The sequence below is a fragment of the Electrophorus electricus genome, chromosome 4, assembly GCF_013358815.1.
Source record: "Electrophorus electricus isolate fEleEle1 chromosome 4, fEleEle1.pri, whole genome shotgun sequence".
Taxonomy (NCBI): domain Eukaryota; kingdom Metazoa; phylum Chordata; class Actinopteri; order Gymnotiformes; family Gymnotidae; genus Electrophorus; species Electrophorus electricus.
Window position 1 is genome coordinate 24529066 of NC_049538.1, and position 25000 is coordinate 24554065.

General features: G+C 52.0%; 1 protein-coding gene across 8 annotated transcripts in view; it reads right to left on the reverse strand.

Annotated features, from left to right (window-relative positions):
• The window catches only part of gse1 (Gse1 coiled-coil protein), a 162415-nt gene that overhangs the window by 29578 nt on the left and 107837 nt on the right, over nucleotides 1-25000 (reverse strand). The window contains exon 1 of one of the 8 annotated variants that reach the window (XM_035525150.1): nucleotides 6740-6900. The exons of the other annotated variants lie outside the window; for them this stretch is intronic. The gene's annotated coding sequence lies outside the window, so the exon portion shown is untranslated. Of the gene's footprint in view, nucleotides 1-6739; nucleotides 6901-25000 lie in introns of those variants that run through there. 8 annotated transcript variants of the gene reach the window in all.

A 25000-nucleotide genomic window follows, 5' to 3' on the forward strand; every position in this document is an offset into this window, starting at 1 on the left:
TCTCTCTCTCTCTCTCTCTCTCTCTCCATATCTGTCTGTAGGGTTTGGGGGTGATTTCTTAAAGTGGGAGAACAAGGTGTCTAATTTACAGGGCAGTGCACAATTAAATGATAGGCTGTGTGTGTGTAGCTTCTGTGTGCCACCATTACACCCTAGGCCAGAATCCAGATCCATTAAGGAGCTACAGTAGACAGCAGGGGAACCATTACAACAGCACAGAGCCCCTCTCTCCACCTCCTACACACACACACACACACACACACACACACACACACACACACACACACACACAGCTCAGAAGCTTTCCTTCCAAATTCTACTCCCTTCACACAGCTGGCTGGAATGAACATTACATTACAACACACAATCATACAAATTCAGGGAAAAACCAGGTAGAAAAAGTCATGGGCAAGTTCTGGAAAATGTCTGGATAACACACACACACACACACACACACACACACACACACACACACACACACACACACACACACACACACACACACACACACACTCTCTCACTCCCGCGCACGCAGGCACGCACGCACGCACCTTCCCCCACTCCTTTCTCTACCTGCCTGGCAGAGCACAAAAGAAAGCAGCAGGGAGCTCTACCTTCCAAACGCACTGAGCCTAGTCACCTCCACCTCCACCACTCCCCTGCCCAGTGCCTCTCAGCCCCAGCTGCTCCACCTGCTGGGCCATGTGCTCCACTTCCTCCACCGCACGCACCCACCTCAATGATAAACGTCATACGATGGCTAATTCTATGTGAACAAATACTGCAGCATCTCTCTCGCTCGCTCGCTCTCTCTCTCTCCCTCTCACACACCCCCACACACACCCCTCAGCTAGCACCTCCAGAGCAGGGGTCTCAAGATGGCATATTGGCTAAAATGTTGCTGCTGGCATTCCGGTAGCAGCTCCCCGGCAAGCGTGCCCGGCCTGGTCCGTGTGCATCCTGACCTTGGGCTCTCCTGAGCGCCATTAACGAGCCCCGTGGTACTTTGAACGGTCACGGGTCCAGCCTGCGCCTCGCCGACTCCGAGGCCTTCTTGCCCTGCGGTGGGGGTCCAGGCAGGGTGGTGGTGGAGGTGGAGTCAGAGAGCTGCCCTGGCTCTGGGGAAGAGCACGCTGTGTACAGGCTGCAGCATCGCACACACGTGGAGCTGCCATCCTGCAGCTGCCTACAAGCACTCCAAAAGAGGGCAGTGAGGCTCTAGACAGCCCCCCCCCCCCGTGCCACCCCTCCTTTCAATCACGCCATTCTCCCTCACTCAACAGGACTGAACACGTGTTGTTCCTTGCGTGGGAGTGTGTGGAGGTTTGTGTTTCTTCTGAGGTGTATCAGAGATCACAAACACAAACACCGAGTTCACAAGTTCAAGCGCGCGTGCACACACGGATCACCCACGCTCTGTCATGTCCGCTTTGCTGTCCAGATGCTGATCAGCCTGAAATCTGGAGCGATCCGGGCCAGTGCCATGCCAAGATCACCGGCCACTGCCAACAGCTCGGCCTCCCTCTCTCCCCCTCTCCTTTTCTACCTCCACTTTCTCTCTCTCTCTCCTTTTCTACCTCCACTTTCTCTCTCTCTCTCCTTTTCTACCTCCACTTTCTCTCTCTCTCTCCTTTTCTACCTCCACTTTCTCTCTCTCTCTCCTTTTCTACCTCCACTTTCTCTCTCTCTCTCCTTTTCTACCTCCACTTTCTCTCTCCCTCTCCTTTTCTACCTCCACTTTCTCTCTCTCTCTCCTTTTCTACCTCCACTTTCTCTCTCTCTCTCCTTTTCTACCTCCACTTTCTCTCTCTCTCCTTTTCTACCTCCACTTTCTCTCCCTCTCCTTTTCTACCTCCACTTTCTCCCCCTCTCCTTTTCTACCTCCACTTTCTCTCTCTCTCCTTTTCTACCTCCACTTTCTCTCTCTCTCTCCTTTTCTACCTCCACTTTCTCTCTCTCTCTCCTTTTCTACCTCCACTTTCTCTCTCTCTCCTTTTCTACCTCCACTTTCTCTCTCTCTCTCCTTTTCTACCTCCACTTTCTCCCCCTCTCCTTTTCTACCTCCACTTTCTCCCCCTCTCCTTTTCTACCTCCACTTTCTCTCCCTCTCCTTTTCTACCTCCACTTTCTCCCCCTCTCCTTTTCTACCTCCACTTTCTCTCTCTCTCTCCTTTTCTACCTCCACTTTCTCTCTCTCTCTCCTTTTCTACCTCCACTTTCTCTCTCTCTCCTTTTCTACCTCCACTTTCTCTCTCTCTCTCCTTTTCTACCTCCTTTCTCTCTCTCTCTCCTTTTCTACCTCCACTTTCTCTCTCTCTCTCCTTTTCTACCTCCACTTTCTCTCTCTCTCTCCTTTTCTACCTCCACTTTCTCTCTCTCTCTCCTTTTCTACCTCCACTTTCTCTCTCTCTCTCCTTTTCTACCTCCACTTTCTCTCTCTCTCTCCTTTTCTACCTCCACTTTCTCTCTCTCTCTCCCTCTCTTCTTTTCTACCTCCACTTTCACTTTCTCTCTCTCTCTCTCTCTCTCTCTCTCTCTCAGGGCTGGCCGTGGTGGTGATCTCCTGCGTTAATGGTTCAAGAGCCATCGCTAATCAGAGCTCTGATGGTGCCCGCGGTTTGCTAATTACTACTCCCTCTACTCTGCCATGGCACAGCGACCGTAACCCACACACACACACACACACACACACACACACACACACACACACACACACACACAAAACACCCCAATTACAACATAATAGTCTGCTTGAGAGAGAGAGAGAAACAGAGAGAGAGTGAGTGAGCGAGCAAGAGAAAGACAGAAATCATCATGAAGGAGGGAAGGAAGCCATGTGTATAAAGGGAAGCCGTGTGTGTGTGTGTGTGTGTGTGTGTGTGTGGTGCTTCATTTCTCTCTAGGCTCATCTGTAGACACATGCTGAGCTTGTCTCCATGGCCACACTCTGGAAGACTGACAGGGATACAGGGGCCTGTGGGTAAGACCTGGCACTGTGCTCCAATTAATGAACTACACTCAGCTTCAAAAAGAGCTCATTAAGTTCTTCTTAGTTAAGGGTAAAAGAAACAGGAGGAACCATGGGTAATGCAGTTTTAATGTACTCACACCTGCCTCGCATGGCGAATGCTGGCATCAGGAATGAGACCGTTAAACACTAAATGCTGGTGGAATGCATAAGAGGCATTCTAGCTATGCTGGCCTAATCCACGCACAAACAAGTAGAACAAGTAAGCAGTCAAACTTCTTTTACACACACACACAAACACACACACTTAAGCACCCAACATATGACATTCACCTGATCAGGCATCTGGTTGTGGCATTGGCAGCTTGATTATAATAAAGGCCTTTTCTTGCTCTCAGACATCTGACTGTGTGTGTGCACATGTGTGTGTTTATGTATGAGTGTCGGTGCCTGTTGTTCTAGAATACATTCAATAATGAACACTGCTTTATGTCTCCCTGTGTGTCTGTAGGTGTTTGCGTGCTGTGTGTGTGTGAGTGTGCGACTGACTTACGGCACTGCACAGCAGCAGGACATAGGCAGGACCAAAAGTCCTGGCATTCTTGCTGAATGCGCTGAAATTGATACATGAAACTTTAATGGTAGCTGCCTCAGGTTCTTTCTCTCTCTCATACACACACGCACACAACCACACACAAAATGACCTGAGCTTACTGCTGGGCCTAGAAACCTGCGTGCGGTGGACGGTCCAGCTAAGCCTCCGACGAATACACCACACAACACACACACACACACACACACACACACACAGACAAACACCTACTGCCAAAAGCTTTGTGAACTCAGCTGTGTGTTCAAGCAAACTAGGGAGCGATAAGACAGTGTATGGTTGAGTGTGTGTGTGTGTGTGTGTGCGTGCGCGTACGTGCGTGCTTGCCTCTTATCTCTGACTCCAGCGTTTCTCGCTCTACGTTTGTTTAGGTGCTGCTTATCAGCCCCAGAAGGGATTAGACCGAGCAACTGTCAAACGCTGTTGTAGTGTTCCTCAATGCCCTCATTCAGGCCCTGCCGTGCCACTGCTGTTCGTGCAGAAAGGCCGGTGGAAAAGGCCTGCCCGCTTCAGCCGGGTCACACGCGCCTCGGCGCCCCCCCGGAAATGGAGCGGGAGCTGCCGGCCGTAACGGCCCGCTAAAGACCTTAAGGCCACAGGAGTGGAGTCGGGCTGCTGCAGGGTGCCCCCAGACGAACCACAACACACGAGACGATTTTGTTAGATTCGTCCACGGGCGCCTGGCGACGCGCCGCTATCGAGCGGCATCGGCGTCGCGGGGGGTCGCGCCCCGCCGCACTGCTGCCAGTCGCTAGCGCGGAGACGGCAGGCCGCCAGTGGTCGGAGCATCCTGCTCATGGGACCAGGCCGGTCAGGCAAGCTCAGACCCATCTGGAGTGAGGGATAAGATTGGCTCAGGGGCGGATGCGGTGTTTCACCAAGCCGATTTGCATATTCCGCCAGGCCGATTTGCATAACCTGCCCAGCCCTGTATTTGACTGTGGAGGGTAGGCAAATCACAGGCGCGCTTCTTTCTGAACAAAATCGCGATCAAACAATATGTAACTGACAATGGTACAGGTGAGCATGTGCATGTGTGCTTTTGTGTGTGTGTGCGTATCAAGTGACTGTCATCAGGTCCGGCAGGGGAAAGACTCCTTCAGCCTGTCTTTCCTGTTGGTGCCCACACTGTGCGGTTGAGACTGCTGTGCGTCTAGAGGAGTCTGCTGACGCACAGTATCACCAAACACACCAACTCCCAGAGGGCACTATCGCTCGCCCGCATGCACAAACACAGTGCAGGACTAAAGGAAAGGGGGATGGGGAGGGGAAGTGTGTGTGTGTGTGTGTGTGTGTGTGTGTGTGGGGGGGGGGAGACAGGTTTCCAGCTATAATTCTCTGTTCCACTGCTGTGAACTGCCTGGACAGGCGGAGTCCACATGGCTGCCGGCCATGTCTATCCTAATCTAGATGCTGAGTCTCATGAGAAAGTTGGAGAGACGTTTACCCGTGACATTAACGAACACGGCACGAGTCACTCTGGTGTTGACTAATAACAGAACAACGCTGAAGGTGGGAATTGCTGGAAAGAGATAATGACCCTGTTATTAGGAAGTGTTGCGCCTATCAGGAAGTATCATTTTCCTCTCTCTGGGTGCGAGCAAACATGCAGAACGGCGAGGTAGCCGGAGAGTGACTGGAGTGACGGACACCACGGCTCTCTGTAACGGCTGCATCGTAAACCACCTGTCTGCAGACATTTACACAGCTGCTCCGCCACTTCCTGTTTATCTGTGTCTCCATCGGGCATCATTCTGCACGTGCGAGGACCCCAACCTAGGAGCCTCATGAAAATGCCTGCCCATATAAAAGAAAACACAAGGTATTAAAACAGAAACAAGCACACACAAACCCACAGACGTGCGTCAATTAAACTTTGTCACCACGGAAACCCGACTGTGGTCTGAGTGAGCACTGAAGGACTCCGACAGAGGCCAAGGATGCAACTGCCTTGGTTCCGTCATGCAGACATGAGAGCAAGCCACTGCTTTTAATGCTAGTCAAATACGTCGTCAGAAAGGCAAATGTGCCATTTGAAGACATGCAAACTCAGGGGGCATGCTAGAGCTGGCTTTAATGGAGTGCTCTTCAAGCATTCGGCTGAGATAAGAACATGCAAAACTGGGTCACCCTTTTTCTTTAGGCAGGAAACGTAAACACCAGAGATTACAGAGGCAGGTTTAATTACTCTTAAGGAAATCCACAGCTGCCTTTTCCAGCTGACAAACCGTCACACCAGCACCAAATCAAGTCCAACCAAGGCCTACAAACAACTGGGAGATCCATCTCTGTGCAAAAACAAGAAACACGCATGGGTGCAGAAACCAAGTTCCTTCATGTAATACTGCGTCGGTTCCACGAATAATCCCGATTCGTTTTCACGGTAACTGCGTTATTAACAGTCCCCAACACCTTCGGCCCGCTTTGGCTATAAGGACAGTTGGAAGAGCGGTTTTTTGGGGGTTTTTTTTGGAAACAGACTCGACGTGCTGCCTTCACGGAGCGCGAGGGACGAGACCAGCCTCGCTACTGCGCTCGAGCAGACGTGCGGCATCAGACATGATCCAGGCTTTATGATCCGAGCGAGCCGATGCGGTAGCGGAGTTGGAGGTCGCTTCGCTTGCTCAGAGGTTCATTTAGCGTTAAAGACCTAATGCACCACCATACAAATAAATAACAGCCAATAAAAATAAAAAGGGTCTCCTGTTCGCGATTGCAAATGTGACCTAGTTAGGTGAAACAATCACGCAATGAGCGGCAACGGGATCTTTTCCGCTTCCAGTCAGTCACAACGCCGCAACATAAGTGAAAAGTCCTCATTAGTATACCAAGGCAGCCAAAAACGCTGCTTCAAAACGTTACACAGCGGACTATCAACAGCCACAAGTGACTGAGACGCGCCGCATGAGGGGTGCCTTTGCCGAAGCCGTGTTGGTGCGCCAACGTTTGCGCGAAAAGCGCCCGCTTGCACACAACCGTCCCGGCGCTCGCTTTAGCGACTCTCACCGCCATCCCTCCTGTATAGAGCGCGCCCACGCCGCGTCGTCGCGCAAAAAAATAAATAAATAAATAAATAAATAAATAAATAAAAAAATTAAAAAATAAAAAAACTCTTATTCGCCACCGCAAACTCGAGTAATTAAAAAAAAAAAAAAACTCACCGTAAGGAAGAATAAAGTCCTATTCCTTCTTATAAATCCCGCTAGAAGCAGACGCGTATATCCATGGCGGCGCACAGCCTGGTGTGGAAAGCTTTACTTTGTTGACACAGGAGGAGAAGCTCCCGAGTCGACGCCAGGCCACGGCGGAGCCGGCTGTCCCGCTGAGAGGTGGAGCTTCCTGCCTCCGGGGGGACGGGGGAGGACCGGGGGAGGGACGGGGGGGACCGGGGGTGACAAGCACCTGCTCGGACGTCACGCCCCCGGAGGCCAGACCGCACATTGTTCCAAAAGCCACGGAAAGACACAGAAGAGCGGTGTTTTAAATTCTCAGGCTGGCCGCGATTACACACGAAACGTTTCGCGAAACGCCGAATAATTAGTGATGCGTTACACGGTATCTGAGCGCTTCCAGTAAGTCAGACCTATACAGTACGGAAACAAAATAAAATAACAAAGCATCGGACTTACCAACGTTGAACGTCGGAATGAGACTTTAATACCACTAGGTGACAGTAGCACGTCTAAGCAGTTTAACTATGTACAAATGGTAAAATGCTTTACTACCCCATTTATCTTGGATTCGACTTATTTTACATGCCCCAAAAAAGGGCAAAAGAGTTACAAGAGTCCCTAATGAACCTATAAAGGAGATGGGACGTTTCCCAAAGTAGCCACCAGGGGTCAGGCATTCACCAAAGCGCGATACTGCTGCACTAAGGTATGGCTGATGGCCCCAGCTCCCTCTCAATGGCTTTATTGTGGACAAGCAGTCAATAGGCCAGTGTTTGTTAACATGGACATCACAAAGACTTAAATCACTCCCCGGGGACGTGAACTGCGTCTGGCTTTTGGCATTAGTGCAATGAATCTTTGTTCATCTGTGTGCCTGAAACGGTGTGAATACGTTCGTTAATACTCAAATTCAAGAAAACCCATTCAAAACAATTATGCAGGGAAAAATAAATAAATCAAAGGTTAGGAAGATGGGAGAATGAAGGAGTAAACAAGCAGAAGTTTGTTATACCATGAGACAGCAGAACAGACTAGAACTGGGATGTAGCACTCGGAATGTGATTTGTTGGTTCAATAAAGTTGCACTAATGTCATTCATTCATAACTAAATACATTCAAATCTATCTAATTACTGTGTGTTAATAACAGTGTCTGATCTGACTGAACAGAGCTTTCTGTTTCCTTCTAATCTGTTTATTAAAGTGATATTGTGCATTGTCCCCATTTGCATAGAGGTTTAGCCTTTCAGGAGCGTGTACTGCAGCCACTGTTAACACTGTGTGAACTCCGAGTGAGTAAAAACACTTGTCACCTTTAGCTGGTCCTCTCTGAATCTGGGGCGTGTCTGCGTTCAGCGCTTTTTCCAACACCTTCACCAATCCATTGTCCCCGTCCTCTCACTGTGGGCTGCAGTCACGGTGAACGAAGGCACGCATTTACAAGAAAAAGTGTTCTGCAACTGGTTAAAAGACGACCGTTCGAGAGCGATGTATTGGAATTGATCGAATTGTTAAAAAGGAACGTGTTTTTACTATATGTGGCTGATGCGAACAGGTCAGGAAGACCTGAAGCAAGGAGAGGGTCTAAACACTGCACTCGTCTAAACACTGCGCTCGTCTAAACACTGCACTCGTCTAAACACTGCGCTGCATATGCAATCAGTCTATATGCATATGCAAATCAGCAAGTCATTTATTTGCCTCTCGTGTCTGACGGTGCGGAGGACGGTCCTCTCCGGTTGAGGCAGGCTGTGTGTGTGTGTGTGTGTGTGTGTGTGTGTGTGTAGGGGGATTAGCGAGAGGAAATCAGAACTTCGAGCACTATATTTCACCGCGACGCGCTTCCGAGGTCCTCTCCGCCTCTCCTGCAACTTGACCTCCACTTTTCAGGGATTTGGGCAGGGGAAGGGACGAAGCGCACTTCTAAAGGGGCGCGCCTCCTCTTGTCAAAACACTGGGGCTGCGTCTCTGGACAGAGGCGCGCGCGTACGCGCAAGACGTCAGCTTACTCATCCATCTGAAAGCCTAGCCTTCAACTTTCCGTGACCCCGAGGGAGCGCAGGTAGAGCTGACTACATGATCCTGACAAATGCATCAACGCTGCATGCGCGAGCATACACGCACAGTTACGGCTTTAATCTTGCTGTCTTCATGCCTTTTGCCTTGGGGACACTCTCCACTCCATCTCTCGTGCGGAACCTCCTTTCTGCTTAAAGGCATAAAATTGCTGTCGGATTTTGGATGAAATATCTCATAATATAAATCCGACGACCCCACAAAGTACCACATAAACTTACAGAAGGGGACCTTTCACGGTTTGCACAGTGTACCAGAGTCAAAACATCCTTGCTTCGCCTGCAAAGAGCTTTTTATTGTCAAAACACACTTTTCGATGTTATATTCCGTCATGTGCAGCGTTCGGTGCAGTTGCAGGTGCAAGGCCTCGTTTGTACCGACTACGGGGCGGTTTCCGCCGCCTCGCACTTATCAACTCGTTTGCCTCTCTTCGTTTCTCCATTCCTCTCCTCCCTCTCTCTCACTCTCTCATTCTCTCCCTCTTTCCCGTACTGCTCTGCGCCGGCCTTGGGCGTGCTTCTCTTAATTCAATCAAGAGGCCTTAGGCTTCTGATGAGCTTCTGAAGGCTCTCACCGCCGTTAAATTCATTACAGTATATCACCCACAGGAGGCAGGACCTTGTGGGCACTGCGCAAACTGCGAATAAACGAGCGCATTAATGAATAAATCAAAAACAAAGAGAGGCCCTCCACGTCTGATCCGAGCCCCGCCGCCCGATCCCGCCCCGCAGTCTACGCAGGGCTCGGGGGAGCCCCATAACCCCACCGTTAGATCCCCACGATAACGCGTTTATGCACATCTATTAACACACTTATTATAATCATAATAATCGTCCTGCGCTCTGATCTATAAAAGACGAAGGTTTTACGAACAGGCAAGGGTGCGCAGGGACGGCCGGAGACCGGGGGGGGGTTGTGTGTGGGGGAGAGGGCATGTGGTCTTCACACGCATCCTCCGGCCTGCTTTGTGTTTCCGCTGCGGGACGTTTCCCTCACCTTTGCCTTCTTCTGCAGCCACTACTGCCCCACCTCCCCCCGCGTCCTGAAGGGCTCGCGGCTCAGACCCCCGCTTCTCTCCTTTTGTACGCGTGACAAGTTGCAGGCTTTTCAGGCGCACTGGCGAAGAAAAGAAAGGGGCAGAGAGGGGTCGTTTGGGGCCCCCCCCCCAAAGCCCTCCTCAGGCCTCTGGGCAAATACGGGGTAAAGTCACCAGGGCCGAACCGCACGCTACCTTTGCAGGCTACGGGAACCAGGCAGTCCATTTTTTTAATCGAAATCGATAAAAGCACTTGTTGGAGGATAAGAGTGTGTGGGCTACATTTGTTGGCAAAGCACACCACCCCAGCGGTGTGCTGGAGGGCCAGCAGAGACGTCCACGGACCCGGCTAATCCTCGGAGGGCCCCAGAGAGAATATGAAAGGGACACAGTTCTCACAGGCCCCTGGGGGCATCGGTTTCCTGTCTCGGGGTAGTTTTACCACATTAGTGCTAAGGGGTGGGAAAAAGCAGCAATTAGGAAACGCAAAGCAGGAAGATGGAGAGAGAATAGCACGGAGGCCTTCCGCCGAGAGCTCCGCGTGTGCGAGTTCACTTGTAATAATGCTGGAATAATTCGCGATCTGGCTCGCACCGTGTCTGAATAGTTCGTCTTTTAAAAAGAGAAACTGGTGGCTCCTCAGACCCTAGCTGGGCGCATGAAGTATAACACACACGGGAATGATAAATCATCTGCTCACAGTTTGCTTAGTAATCTGATGGCAACACTCGAGAGCTGTGGATTTAATTTAGGCTAATAATGTCTTAGTCTGGCCAGCTACAGTGTTTGTTTTTGTTGAGGTATATTAGCCCGTCAGCGTGGCTAAACATCAAACGTCTCCAAAGCGGATTTGTGGTGGGTCTTCTTTTTTATCTGATTTATAGTGAGTTTCCTGTCTTTTTATTTTTTTATTTTTTATTTTTTATCTGAGTCTCCTTAGCTTCTTATCTGATTTTTAGCTGCACGGACCAAAGTGCAACCTCTCTATATTCAAAAAGATTTGCTGAAAAGATCAAACAATATGAAAATTATACCGGGTAGAATGAAAGTGCCCTGGTCAGCAGTGGATTGATACAAAATCTCAGATGAACATGCTGTTAGTTAGGGATGCTTTTCACAATCCGGATGTGCTGCTCCGTATTCAGGGGAACTACAGTGAAGAGGTCACAGCAAAAGATGGAGGCGAGAGACACACTTCAAAGCCTCCTGGGCACTGTTAGGAGAGATGCTGTGTTGTGACAAGGAGCAAAGGTGTTTGTCTGTGTTCTTTTATCTTGTACAGGATTTCTGTGTGTGTGTGTGTTTGTGTGTGTGTGTGGGGAGGGGGGTGCATGTGTAGGCAGAGGCAGACATTATAGTATGAGGACCTTGCTATCATTAACCTCCCTCTCCGACCCAGTGCTCTGGTCTTGCTAATGCACAGCTGCTGAAGAGGCAGCCATTTCCCACTACACACACTACATCAAAGACCCGCTGGAGCTGCGCTCCGAACACACACACACACACACACACACACACACACACACACACATAGAGAGAGAGAGAGAGAGAGAGAGAGAGAGAGAGAGAGAGAACGCGAGGGAGACCAACTCCTATAAATACACACACACGCACACATTCACACACACACACATGCACGCATGCGCGCACACACACACACACACACACACACACGCACACACTCACACACTCACACACACGCACACGCGCACACACGCACACACACACACGCACACACTCACACACACGCACACACACGCACACACACGCACACACACACACACACACACACACACACACATAGAGAGAGAGAGAGAGAGAGAGAGAGAGAACGCGAGGGAGACCAACTCCTATAAATACACACACACGCACACATTCACACACACACACATGCACGCATGCGCGCACACACACACACACACACACACACACACACGCACACACTCACACACTCACACACACGCACACACACACTCACACACACGCGCACACGCACACACTCACACACACGCACACACACGCACACACACACACACACACACACACACACTCACACACACACACCACCATCTGACCCTTTGGTTGAGAGGTCAGGGCAGATGATCAAAGAAAGAGAAGAGAAGCAGTTCCTCGATGATGGACAGCAACAGATGACTAATCAGCTCTTGGTAAATCCTCAGAGACAGAGAGACCGACTAGCCAATGAGAGGCTAGAGGGGGAGGGCCGAAGAAAAGCCTGCACAGAGGGGGCCCGGGCTGAAGGGATTAGGAGAGCGCTGCTCGGTAATCTGGGCGGTGTTTACTGTACACGTCTCTGTAAATACCCTGCCGTGCTGACACCGTATGCTGCCTCTCAGACAAAGACAGAAAGGGAGAGACCGAGAAGGCGAGAGGGAGGGAGAGAGAGAAAGAAAGAGAGAGATGGACCTCGACAGTCCGCGTGAGCGAGGGCAGCGACAGCCCCTGTTCCCTCTCAGACGTAAGCTAGGAACTGCGGACGTAACGTAGACGGAAGAATGTCCATTAAACAAATGAGCACCCCCCCGCCCCCCACCACGCTTTGACCTATGAGGGCCGTCGTACACACACGCCCACACAGAACCGAAGCCTGGCCGGCCTATCGCGGGGCGGGGGGGGGCGGGCTTTGTGAAGGGAGCGCTATTAACAGATGCAGCAGTAATAGCTGGAAGAGGCGAGGCAGAGCCGGAGCCAGTGACCTGCCCATTAACCTGCTCCCTTCTCCCCAGCCCCTTCATCGATCAGACCGCCGCACGCCACCGATCTAGCAAACCAAGCGAAAGCAAAGTACTTAGAGCCTCTCACTCACTTAGTCCCACTCCTCTCTCTCTCTCTCTCTCTCTCTCGATGGCTTGGCGCGAGCACGAAAACACGGTCGTGCAGGCGCGCGCGCGCAAACACCTGCGTGCATCGCCCCCAGACAAGCACTCCTTTTTTGCATCAGGTCATGCTGCTAAAACACACCCTGAAATCGTCTCTCGTCATTCAAATGCACTCTGCCACTTTAGCACTATGCACTCACTCGCATGGACACACACACACGAAATCCATACCTCCACTCATTCACCAGAGTTCTGGATGACTAATCATTACCCGTCATTAAGCAGGCAATCAGACCCCAGCCAGCGACTCCTGCCTGCGGAGGAGGGCATGACCCTGCTAGGGCGGCAGCGCGGGACGTCCCGACCGCCCCGTTGGGGCTGCTGAGCACCTCGCCAGAGCTCCACAGACAATAACTCAGCGTACTTAGCCCTGGCAGTCTCACCTCACCCACTAATGGCCAAGACACAATATTCAACCTCCAAAACCATCTGTTTGCGTCATTAGCAGCCCGGCCGCGGGGATCTGAAGGGGCGCCTCGCGGCATGAGCAACGGGGACCGCCGGGAGGACGGCCGGCCCCGGCTCGGAGCTGCAGCGGACCCCGAGCCCACCACGTCTAAATCCCACACCTCTTACACTCTCCCCGTGACTAATGTGACAGCGGTGATAGTGATCTGAAATTCCTTCTGGTGAGAGATGCTTAACGCCAATAGCGGCACGGCATTGATTTTCGCATGATACAGACTCTGAATCCGGGTCTGCATTTCCCACAAATCCAATAGGCCTTCATCATCTCTGTCATTGTCAAGTTAGGTTTTTTTTTTTTTCCTTTCGCGTCTTCCGGTGCAGCACCGGTGAGAGACGCAGAGTCCGAACAAGCCTCCCCGTAAACGCGAGAGAGGGCGCGTCACTCCACGCTAACCAGCAAATTATCTGTAGATGTGTACAACTGAACGTTACAAGTGGACGTGCACCGAAATAGAGTAACACAAAAGAGACCTTCCACCTTTGAACTGTGACCTTTAAGAGGTCACCGATGGCAGTGTCATTAGGGTTTTTGTTGTGTTGCTCAGCAACAAAATGTAGCCTGGCTCTTATGGATGACAAACATCCACACACATCCACACACACACACACACACACACACATTTGCGGAGTCTATTTTGGCATCAGTGAATAATCAAGATAAGAGGTACTGAAATGTGATAGAGCACGTTCTGGCAATTTTCAGTACTCCTTGAGGGACAAAAAACAAGGGTAGATAACTAGGAAATGAAGGCACTCATAATCAGTGCCAATCTCCGGAGTGGTCACACAGTCATGGGAGCATGGTCTTCAACTTTCATCTGGGCTTACGTTTCACAAACCACTCCTTCTTCCTGCAGTTTGTTTGCGAGTGTGTGTGTGTGTGTGTGGGTTGCATTACAACATATACAAAGTGCATTAGGGTAGAAAAAAGAAAATATGCAAAAAAACAGCAACAACCCCTTAAAAGAAGAGAGTGTACGCAGGTCAGCGTGCGTGTGCCTGTCTTCCTCCATGTGACTGTTGAAGGATTCACGTGTCCATCACCAGCCAGCACTCTGCACGCCCAAGCGGAACAGCCATAATCAACCCCCCCCAATGCCCTGTCCTGCACCTCTGCACGGTCGGGTCAGCAAGAGCAGGACAGGCGGGCTCCGAGCGGCACCTGCTGCCCAAATGAAGTGTGACACATCTGTCAAGCACAAACACACACACACACACACACACACACACACACACACACACTTCGCCTGCACCTCTGTTCTCAAACCTCTTCCTTCGCTGCAATAAAAACTTTATCGTTTTCGCGTCTCCATGTTTACTGCGCCGCTGCCTCGGACGAGAATGCCGCCTGCAAAGGTAATTCCACATGTTCCGTTTTTAAAATCACCGAAAACCAGAGTGCCGCCATCTGAGAGCATGTCGGCCATCGGCTACTGGGCTGTGGGCTACGCGAGCATGCGCAGTGAGCGGAGGGTCTCGGCCGTCCTCTGTCGGCAACAACAACGAGACAGGAGGGGCCGCGCACGCCTTCCTCTGCCGTGAATAAAACCCTCTCGCCTCCCCTAACGGCCGTTGCATGCACACACCCACGCGCCATTTTGCTATATTATGAAATCTATATGATCTACCCTTGTGCAGAACAGTAGCGATGGACGCACAGTGGACAGTCCTGGTGTTGTGACTGTACTGTGTGTGTGTGTGTGTGTGTGTGTGTGTGTGTGTGTGTAGAACACTAATAGCAGAGTAAAAATGTCTCAGCTCCTCCTGCACGGTCCTTCTCTCCTCCCCCAGAACAGATGGCAGGCCGGAGACAGAGAGGCTTCGGCCAATGCAATTATTTGTCTAATTATGACTTACCACTTAACTGCATAATCTTCAGTAGAATAGTTAATCATTCAAATAAAGGCGATTAGGGGGTTATGCAAATGGGAACAAACAATTAAAGGGAAGATCTGTGTATTTGTGGTTATTTCCGGATGCGAGCCACGCCCCTGTCCGCCACGCTGACATCATCAGAGAGAATACTGTAAGGTGCATCGTAAAAAAAAAATAAAAAGGAAAAACAGCTACAAATCAATCACAAGGGAAGAGTCTTGGGGAATAAAATGATGTTGGAGAGAGAGAGGGGGAGAAGGGGAGAGAGAGAGAGAGAGAGAGAGAGAGAGAGAGAGGGGGGGAAGGGAGGCAGGGAGCAGTGCAAATAGGACTGGTACAAAGGGAAAGAGCAGAAGAGACTAAGAGAGCAAGACGGAGGGGGGTAACAGGAGAGAGGGAATCACGTCAGGCAGAGGAGCAGAGTGGTCTCTCGCTTGATAAGCTCTTAATGGAGGGGAGAGAGAGAGAGTTAAAAACCCAGGCGAGTTCAAGCCCACGCTAATGGACTAATCACATTGATTTCCATTTAGCCGCCGTCTCTCACGTTATTTATCGCGTTTAACAAAACCACAAAGACTGTCTTCCCCTCGGCCTCATGTTTAAGCGCCGCTGACATGCTGTCTCTGCTCTGGCTCCGCCCTCCTCTCTCGGCTGCCAAAACAGGGTGATGCATTAAGACTCTTCATACCAAGTCTCCAGATACTCTCAACATATCATCATTCCTCGGCACTTTTAAACAGTCCCAGTCCCTACCCTTCTAGCGTGCCTTCACACACACACACACACACACACACACACGTATGCCCACACACACCCCCACAGACACACAAGCACGTAAACTTTAAGGAGTGTTTATGCTTGGAAACCACCACTACCCATTCAGACAGTATAACGCGGCTGTGCCATTACTGAAAAGAATTATTTCATGTTCTCAGGCATAAGCTCAACTCTGGCTCAGTCATTACAAGGCTGCTAGGTGGCCCGAGGTTGTGAGGTGATCACATGTAATGCAGGCCAACCGGATTTATCCGGATCCGCTTTCTGTCCAGATATTCATTTCTTTTCCCCTTCAGATCGCAGAACCAAAGTCAAGTCAGACTCTGCGCGTCTGGAGGCCGGAGACGCGGGACGGACCGGGCCTCTCTGCTGGTGCTCGACTGGGAGTGCCGTGGACTGAGGAGTCTGTGCAGTGTTGCCCGCGGGGCTCCGTCTTTTCCTCTGCGTGGAAATCAGCGAGAGGTCCTCTCCACCCGCAGTACCAGCAGTGGCCACCGCGAGAAGGAACGGCGGGGGTGCACGAGGGCGGGGTTTACGCCGCGGCGGGGGGAATCATGAGCCGGGGAAGAATGGAAGGAAAGAATGCGCAGCAAATGCGAGACAAGGCAACAAAGCACATGCTCACACACAAAAACGCACCCAGACGCCTTATTTTATTTTATTAGGGGTTCCCCCCCTTTTCAAAGCACTTCAGCGTTCAAAGGCGCCACAGGGCGGCAAGAGGATGTCAAAAGCGTGGCTCTAATGTGCCGACCTCTCCCCCTTCTACCGCCCATCAATGCTGCAACAAACCAGCGCTAATCCCGACCCGTTAACCGTCGCGGCTCGCTCGCTCGCGGGAGCAGCCCGCAGGACGGCATACCCCTGCTAAAATAGCAACGCCGCCTGCAGCGTTTCAATGGAAAGGGGCACCCGGCAGCAGACGGGGGGTGCGAGCCCCAACGGGAGCGGAGACGCAAGGATCCGACCAAGGACAGAAAGGCCGTGTCGCGTTAGGACGGGCCCAAGCACTCGCCGAAAGTTGGGCGGCAGGGAGCAGGTCAAAGACACGGTTTCCGGGTTACGGCCGAGCGGCGGTGCTGCCTCCGTTGCTTCCGGAGGGTTCCCGGATTTGGACAGACACCGAGTAGCCCTGTAACCTCTAACCTGTGATGAAAGAGTACACACACACACACACACACACACACACGCGCGGAGTGTGTGCGTGCACGCGGAGAGCTCAGGCAGAGCTCAGACCCTCCAGTAGGAAAGTATTCGTCTGATTTGCAGACAATTAACATTAGAGCCCGAGGAGCAAAACAAAAAACCTTTCAGAAGAGAAAGACACTTAAACAGAGCAGGAACCAGCGGATAAGGACCCCTTCTGACAGCCCACCACGCGAGGCTTACCGGTGCAACTCAAGGTCAATGCCTCAGTGTTCTGCACACAGGCAGGTCTCTCCACATAAATAGGTCATTTGGGTACAGGAGATTGTCACTATTGTCCACGGGGAAAAGAACAGCGCGTCTGTGGTAAAAAAAAAAAGGTTATTGCTTCCTCTAATGAGCAATAACAGTACGAAACAGAATATTGAAATAATAACATATTGTTTCTGGTGCAAAGATGAAAAAGTGATGTTCAATCACCAATTTAAAAACCCTAATGGTTCTGGTACCGGCAGCGCACGCAATGTCCTCTCATCGTCATGACTACTAAATCCTTCATTTTCTATCCTCTGTCTCATACTCTCTATGCCTCTCTTTCTCTGTTACACACTCCCACCCCTTCTCTCTCTCGCTCTCTCTCTCTGTCAGGAAGAGCAAAGGTGATGTGGGATCACAGTTGGCTGGTAGAGCCTGGTGCTAATGATGGGCTGTGGAGGTTGACCCCTCACCCTTGCACATTGCACTGGGTACTGGCTTCTCCCCGTAGGCCCAGGGGTTAATGAATAACAGTGATCAAAACAGGCAATCAACCCTGCATGCCTGCTCACTGCACGCTTCACAACTAGCAGCCCCCTCGCGCTCTGTGTGTGTGTGTGTGTGTGTGTGTGTGTGTGTGTGTGTGTGTGTGTGTGAGAGAGAGAGAGAGAGAGAGAGAGAGAGATGTATTGATATGTATTGCCGTCCAAACAGATGAAAGTGTTTGCTTAGCCACATGGGTGGTTTGACAGTAGAGAGCTCATTTCATGCACAGGGGTCATCAAAGCTATCATGTGCTACACTGGATATACCACCGTACTAAACCTATTACAGACGTGTACTTTAACACACTAACTGTAGGTGGCTATAGTGCACGCACTCACTGAGCTGCACACCACAGGCCAAACACCCAAACACACACATAGAGAGAGACAGACACCTTTTTAAGCCATGCATCTCATACTTCTTTAAAAAGGTAGCTCTGCGGATCGGCACGTCCTGCTCGGTGTGGGAGCGCAGATGGCGTGTGAGGAGCGGAGGAGAGGAGTGTGAGGTCTCACCTCCAGGGGAGGAGGAGCTAACTCCGGCGAATTTTACTGCCTGAATTTGCCTTTTACTGCTATTAACATCTGCCATCTGCACAGAACCCTGGAGCTGCTTCACACAGAACCAGGGCCATAAAAGCGCTCGATGGCGCGCACGAGACCGACAAGAGCACATCAAGGCCAAGAGAAACTGTGCCAATGCTGGCACCATCACTCACGCCCAGGCGGGGAAAGACCGAAGATTAATTGCCGTAACGAAATACTAATCCAGCAGTTACAACGTAGACTCATATTCGGCACGCACGCGTGTGTACGTGTGTGTGTGTGTGTGTGTGTGTGGAGGCCCAGGACTGCGAGGTGGGAAACAGGCTTGAGCTCTAACACAGTGCCTCCCGTCCTTCACCTCCTGCAGGAGGGGCTCGGTTCAGGCGGAACAAACCGGGACTGACAGGCTCTTAACAGGGGCCGACCCGCCGCAGCTTCTGATCATCCGAGCGGCACCGGCGCGCTCCACAGCCGGACCGGTGTCCATGGCGCTTGGACGGACAAGGAGCTCGGCCACTCGGGTGGATCTTACAGGAAAGAGAGAAAGCAAAAAGAAGCATGACCGCTTCACGAGCTGAACCTGAACGCTCGCGATGCCCCCCCCCCCTCGTCCGGTTCGATGAACCGCGGCGATGTCGTCCTCGCGCCTGGCTGCATCCACCCGCCATCTGGATATGGGAGCGGCCGCTCTGCTGCCACCCAGCGCCCGCCCAGACACCCCCGGAGAGGGCATTAGTCTGCGCGAGGCTCGCCAACAAAGAGTTTAGCTCGCACGGCTAACGAGCACGAGCGATTTCCCGGTTTCCACTTTGACACTGCAGTCAGAGGGTATTAAACAGTAATGCAGCGTTGCAACCCGGCCTAGGAGGCACATGTCTTTTTATGCCATTGATTTCTTGACCTAAATGTAGCCTAATCTATGCTAATCTAATCTAACTGGCACTGACGTACCACGAGCGCCAGCGCGCGATTGCGCCTCTCCTCTTCGCCGTGTTTGTTTGGATCGCGGGGACACGGAATGTAGCAGTACAGTACAAACGCCAATCAGCAGCTCATTAGTACTAAAGCAGTTCAGTCCAATTAAATACTGCAGCTTTTGCACGCTCAGCCCGTTTTTTTCCCTGCTATTGGCCACGAGATTTAACAAATGCATTCAAGACGCGTTATTTATTTCTTTCTCTCTCTCTCTCTCTCTCTCTCTCTCTCTCTCTCTCTCTCGCTCTCTCATATCACTTGTCGACAGAAGACAAATAGTGTGCGAGTGTTTGGCAAGTGTTTATTTTCGTCCCGGGAAGAGCGAGGGTTCAGCAGCGGTCTCCCTTGTCTGCGTGCTGAGCTTGTGCGCGCGTCCTCAGCACTCAGCTTCCTCGTTATCACGGTCCTTCAAAGTGGCACGCTGGGGAGTGGAACCATAGCCTCTGACCTGCCCCACCGCATGGAAAACATGATCTCTCTCTCTCTCTCTTTCTCACACACACACACACACACACCCCTATACCCCTTTATACAAATATAGCAATATATATTCCAAAAAATATAATATATGCCCCCCCCCCCAAAAAAAAAAAAAAATACTTGAGCACGAGCACCTTGTTAAGCCGAAGTAGTCAATCCGTCACTAATTAACGTGACATTGCGCTTTGCAGAAGTACTGAACTATCGCACATGGAGATGTCAGGAGAAGAGCCAGAGTTAGGAACAATACATGAAGAGGGGTGGGGTGAGGTGGGGTGGGATGGAGTGGGGTGGGGTGAGGTGGGAGGATGAGAAGCATGGCATGCAGTCAGGCTTTGTTTCCTGACTCCTGCTAACTCACTGAATCACCCGTTTGGTTGCATCAACAGTAGAGCACAGTTAATCTACATTGGTGGAGAAGCAAATGCTGCAGGGTGAGGAAGTGTGAGTGTCAGAAGACACCGAATGAGGGAGGGAGTGATAGAGAGAGAGAGAGAGAGAGAGAGAGAGAGAGAGAGAGAGAGAGAGAGAGAGAGAGGGGAAGACATGGAGGGAGCAGAGAGGGGTGGGGGGAGACGTGGGGCTAGGGTGGAAGAGAGAGAAATACGGGGGGGGGGGGGGGGGGAGGAGGAGGAGGAGCTTCGTGCTGTGTCTGCGTTCCTTCCTTCTGGCTGTGAGCAATGCTGGTGGGCCAAATAACGAATGCAGGGGGTGATGGGGGGAAAAAAAAGAGGAGTTAAAATGGAGTCTGGCAGAGGGGTGGGGCCACTCCTGGCATGAGCCTGGCGCTGCTGCAGGTGCACGATGCAGTGCCAGCCAAAGTGCCAACCTGCCCTCCATATGCCCGTCTCCTGCCTGCCAGCTTTCTCCCGCCACTCTCCACTGTGCCCAGAGCTGGCGCTCCCCACCCAAATCTGTCCCTGTGGCCCAACCCCCCGCTCTGTGCCCGGGCTTCGCTTGCCCATGCCAGGCCAGCAGGGCAGTCCCGGGTCCTCTCGCAAAACCGGCCAACAGTCCGGCCTCTCCATATGGAGGCTCCTGCCATCGCAACCTCCCCTCCCCTCCTCCCGGACCCTCCCCTCCCCTCCGCCAGGCTCATCTCTTTCTCCTCCTCCTGCTCCCTCCTCCGTCTCTCGCTCTTTCCACTCCCGCTCGCTCCCTCTCTCCGCAGGCACGATCAAACGCATGCAGAGAAATAGATTAGCCCGAGGCCACCGCGCTCCGTGCGCTGAAGGCTCTCCCCCCCCCCCCTTTTTTTTTGGTGATGTCATTTTTACACCACATCCGCAGTCCGTTCGCCGCGTGCGCTGCTCTGCTCACAGCACAACTTCCCTGATTACCCGCAAATCCACATAAACAGCCCTCATCGCAGTGCGGGCGCCGCATGGTTAAACAAACGTGCAGACGCGCGGCCTCGCGCCCATGCAGCTGTTTACTCTTTCGCGCCTCCTATCCCCTAATAAACAGATGTTGATGGAGCATTAATCCACTCTGAGCGTGTCGCCGGGTTCCTTGAGCCAAAGCCATTACCCAAATCATACAGAGATGGGTGCTGTCCTTAAGCCCAGCTCAGGGCGAGCCTGCTCTACGCGGCGCCGTCAGCCGTGGAGGCGCGGTGTACGGCTTAAATAAAATATACCAGGCCAGTAGAGGCTGGGGGGAGGCAGAGAAAAAGGAAATGGAGAGAGAGAGAGAGAGAGAGAGAGGGGGGGCTTGCCTGCAGTTAAGACAGGCCTGTGATGGCTATGATGAGGGGAGAAAACCCAGTCTCTTACTGGGTCACTGCTGCGTCTGTTCTGATTGCACCGCTGCACTCTGGGTCTCTGGGAGCGGCGCTGGGGATAGGTGGTGATGGAAAGGGTCCCCCCCCCCCCCACAGACCTGCACAGCCCTGCAGCTACACAGCAGGGACAGGGCCACCACACACTCACACACTACGCATCAGTGCACTCGCTGCTCGACTGCTGTACATGGACACACACACACACACACACACACACACACGCACACGCACACACACAGCGCGGACACTCATCAAAACCAGTCCCATATCCACAGTGCCTGAAGATGCGATCACGGTTGCTTTGAAAAACGTGGGCACGAACGCACGCACGCACACGAACGTACGCACGCATACACACAGGGTCTCGACTACTTGAACGGAAACGTTTACAGCCGGAGCATGGAGCTCGTGGTCCTCCCTGTCTCTTCACACGGTGGTGTCTTGCTGGGAAGGCAGGATATGGCGGAGGAAAACATGGCTGCTTCGCCACGCACGGGCAGGCGCACATAAGCGTCCTGACTGGCACTGCAGAATAAAGGGCACATCAATTTTACCAACTTCAAACAGGGAGAGCAGGAGAGGGAACGAGAGGGGATGCACAAAAATGGGATTTTGGCCTATATTCGGAAACACGGCTTTCAAAGCAACCTCTCTTTAAACGGCTTTGCTGGAGGAGAAAGGGAGGAATCCCGTTCCGATTCCCGGCCTGCTGGGTGGGAGAAGCATCCTCGCCTGCCGTTCGCTTCTAATTACAGACGGATGAGGGCGCGGATTAGCCACTTAGCCCTCCTCCTCCTGCCCCCCCCCCCCTCTCTCTCTCTCTCTCTCTCTCTCTCTCTCTCTCTCTCTCTCCCGCCCCTGCTTCCCTCCTTCCTTTCCCCTCCACCTTCAGCAACGGCGCGCGTCTCAAACGGAGGAAAAACGTGCGGTGCCGAGGTCGCGTCCGAACCGAGCCGTCCCGCGGAGCCCCCCGGGGGGGACGTCCCCGCAGCTGGACGGGAGGGGCGCGACGGAGGTCCCCACCCCCCCACGGCCAAGAGCGTTGGGAGGCAGACGTTAGCAACGCCTTTCCACGATGACACGGCATGCAGGAGGAGAGAACGCGATACTCTCTCCATCACACACAGTGTCAGCACTTCTGTAACGCACACGCCAGAGTGTCTTTTTTTGCTCCGGTTTGGAATTAATGCAGCAGTTAATGACAGACACCTGTGGCCTCTGACTCCTACACACAGAGAAACAGAAACACAGATGTAGACACACCCACACACACAGATGCATACACACATACACACACCAAACACTTACACAGGTAGACCGTAATATACAAGTTTAACCCTGTTTGCTCTGTATGTCTTAGTCGCACCTGTTTTGCAATCATCTGTATCTCTCATCCACCCACCCATAAACAAACACACATAAACTCTCACACACACATACACACATACACACTAGCAGCCTGGCAGCTTAGGGTCAAAACAGGCACAATAAGTCATTGGAGGAGTAGCCAGCTGTACGTTTTAATTCTCTCTTAATAGCCAATTTAATTTGATTAGCAGTGACAGAGCTGAATAAAGGCAATTAGAACTGCACTAGGCTTCAGAGCTTTAATGACTTACTGTAGAACAGAGGGGTTGCCAGCATGACCACCCATCTGTGTGTGTGTGTGTGTGTGTGTGTGTGTGTGTGTGTGTGTGATAAATACAGGCCTACCCTTAGCTGTCTCGAAATGGCATGCACACTTAAGTCAGCTGCAGCTGGCTAAGGGACAGTATTATGAGAGAAAAAAAAAAAACAGAAAAAAGGATGAAGAACAGAGAGGAGAGGAGAGGAGAGGAGCCGAGAGGAGCGAACAGTCGCCCGCCGCCCACAAAGGACAACCGAGCTGAAGACGCCACTGGAAATCAGAGACAGCTCACATCCCCTACAATCCTGTCCTCTCTTGTGCTGCACCTGTTGGCTCAGAAACAGACAGACAGAGAGAGAGAGAGAGAGAGAGAGATGTGAAGAGAAAGAACAGAACAGAGCTTGGAAAGGCTGCAGAAAGCCAGAGAGGCGAGCAGGCGCTCTGCAGCACGTCTGGGCCGCGTCAGCCAGGTACGACAGGCGTGGAGGTCTGGCGGCGTGCAGCTGCCAGCTCAGGACGAGTTCATGACGGGGGCAGGCCAAAGAGATGCCCGGGCCCCGACCCTCCCGGCCCCCTGCAACCTGCGCTCCTCTCCCCAGCCTGTCCTACGCCACTGGGAGCTGAGGGCCAGTCACCACGGCCACCGTGAGGCGGGACGGTGCAGACCCAGCCTGTACGGCACGTTGAAGCCATGACAACGGCTCCGTGCCTCTCCCTTCGAGCCGGATCTAATTAGTTGTAGAATAATTACAGGACAAGTCCTCTCAGGAGCAACAAGGCATTTCTTGATAATGCATTCAGTAAACGTTGGCCAGTAAGAGACAAGTTTTTGCTGAGACTCTAGTACATTCCTGTCAATAAATCTATATTTATTGATATTTACGAATGTTATAACAGCGTTGTTTGAATGTAGCCTGCTTGTCAGATGAAGCTCTGATTTCATTGCTGAAATCCCTGCATAATTTAACTGTGATTTTGCTCGACGTGCTAACTGTTGCTAATAACAACTGGCTGGCTGTACCCATAAACCCTGCCAGGAATAGCCGCACAAGCCACATCGCGTTCGAATGGTTTTATAGGTTTTACCACGTTGGCAGAGTAATGCCCGTTGTGACAGCAAGGATTTTGACCACAGAATAGCCTGTTTTTAAGGCGGGCGGGAGGCGTGGCCTTCAGGACAGGTCAAGGGACGAGGGGCGTTGGTCATTGTGACACTCCTCTGTGTGTGTGTGTGGTTTTTTTAACGGTTTTGGTTCTGCCGAGGTACAGTCGGGGAATCTTCGGGCCCCAACAGCAAACAAAGCAAGAGAGAAGCAACCTGGGAAACCTTATCTCAATGCTCCCATGAGAGAGAGAGAGAGAGAGAGAGAGAGAGAGAGAGAGAGAGAGAGAGAGAGAGAGAGAGAGAGAGAGAGAGAGCGAAGCCCAGGCACGGCAGGTGCTGAGAGATCCTCTTCTGAGCAACCTTGCGTGGGTCACGGCCACGGTGCCGGCGCCACAATGGAGTGAAGGACGCCTGCATGCGCGCGCGTCCGGCAGCTCGCCGTGAAACAAGCCAACCACCACAACGGCCCACCCGGAACATTAACGCACGCCCAGAAAGAACACAACTGTTCAGTACACGTCCCGGTCAACGTTAGCCGTCCATTTTGTGAAGCGTTAAGTGCAGAGTGAGACACACGGACGGATACGGGGGGGTGGAACCATGGCCCCTCTGTCTCGCTCCATTAACAGCCAAATGAAACATACCTGACAGTGGGA